The sequence below is a fragment of the Mustela nivalis genome, assembly GCF_964662115.1.
Source record: "Mustela nivalis genome assembly, chromosome: 3".
NCBI lineage: Eukaryota > Metazoa > Chordata > Mammalia > Carnivora > Mustelidae > Mustela > Mustela nivalis.
Window position 1 is genome coordinate 158,847,337 of NC_139022.1, and position 2,172 is coordinate 158,849,508.

Here is a 2,172-nt window from a genome sequence, read left to right on the forward strand (position 1 = left end):
ATCCAAAGTATTTAACAAAAATTTATGAAAAGAAGATAGCCCACTACAAATGGACAAATGATTTGAGCAAGTATTTCATAAAATATGATATATGGCTATTTTGTGCATAAAAAGTTCATTATCATTATTTATCAAGGAAATGGAAAGTAAAAGCACAATGAACTCCCAATAAACATCTGCTGGAATGGCTAACTTAAATGGAATAACAATGTCGAATTTCAGGCATAGGAATCAATTTGAACTCTCATTTTGCTGTTGGGAGTGTAAATGCTATAACTACTTTGTAGAACAGTTCGGCACTTTCTTATAAAGTTAAACACACACATCATATTACCAACTATTCCACTCAGAGTATTATTCAAAGATAAATGAAAGCATATATTCACAGTAAATACTTGTCCAAGATATTCATAGCAGTGTTAATCGTAAGAGGCAAAAACGTAAAAACCCAAGTCCATTAACAGGTAACTAGCTAAACATCCTTTCATACATTTGTCTATTTGAAGAACACTTAGTGGTTAAAAAAACAATCAAAATATGTAAACAAAAGAATAAATCTTTGAAATACTATACTGAGTAAAAAAGTAATGCATAAGAGAACAGATATACTGTGATTTTATTTATTTGAAGTCCTAAGACAGGTGACAGTATATGGATAATGACAGAAAGCAGATCAGTGGTGCTGAATGCTGCTTTGACTACAAAATAATGCACTCAAGCTTTGTACTCTATTTTGATTAGTGTGGCTGTTACATACAAGTATATATTGTCCAAGCTAATCTAATGAGATATTAAAATGTGTTTTATTTCCTGCAAAATATGCCTTAATTTACAAATTTAAAAAATAATTAATAAATAAACAAGTAGAGAAAAACAGGTTAAGTATTTTCATGGAAAAAGATGTTATTAAATATGTGCAAAAAGATGAAACATAAAAAATGAATTATTTATGAGAATTTATGTGGAGAATAGGAAACATGATTTTTAAATTTTTTTATTGATTGATTTTATACCTGAAATTACAATAAAATGTGGAAAAAGTTTCCTAGAAAATAATTAGGAGAATCTATTTTTCTTCTTCTTTCTGTTGTGATATGCTGGAACCTGGATGAATTCACTCAGAAACAAGAACTGGCTATTGAAGATGTATTTTTAAGCAAATTCTCTTCAATAAATAGCTCTGAAGGATCTTGTCTGAATTGCCATACATAATCCCTGGAAAACACAGCAAGTTAGCCCGCTGCTACCATAAAATATTTTGCAACATAAGAGGTGTATATTAGTAAAACAGACGATTATCAAACAAGTGAATAGAGCTTTGATGATAATCTCCTCCAGGCCCATCAAATAACAGCCATCTTAAATAACATGTGGACATTAAATCTCAATATATCATCTAAACAATTCACTGTAATCTAGCATAATGCTGGCAAAATAATTTTGTAATTATTTTAAAGTTACAAAATATCAAAGTAACAAATACTTTTCTAAAAGTTGGATATTTTGTGTTTAGTGAAATATACTGTGATACATTTTCCTTCCAAAACAGTTTGCACTTAACCATTATCAGAACACAGAAACTCAACTTTTATAAGTTACAGGTGTGGGTTTCATTTAAAACCAACATTTATGACTCAAATAAATTAGGTCATATTATGTTAATGAAATTAGCATTAGACAAATTAGAACTTTCATACTGGTTATAAATATACTAAATATTTAAGTCCTTATTTCTCACTGAAATGGGTTTATTTCCATTTCATTTCAATCAAAATCAATTATTTGTTGAAAGTACAAATTAATGCATGAGGTACACCACTATGACATTTTAAAAATGTATATTTTACCTAATAAGTATGAAAATAAATTAATAATTTTATAATATTTCTTTTAAAATATCCAACATAAGGTGCACTTGATGTTAACATTAATTAACATTTAGTAGTTTTTCTATGCCATGCATTGTGTAACAGTTTTCCCAGATGAAGTTTATGATAACCCTTAACATAATGGTATTCCATACTTCCCAAATGAGACATGTGAGGTTCAGAGTTGAGGAACTCATCCAAGATCAGTAAGTTGGCCCATGACTTCAAAACCTGTCGAATGATGCTCTGCAGTTGCCCTACTGTCAGGTTTTGTGTGAACCCCCAAACTCCTACTATCATTTCT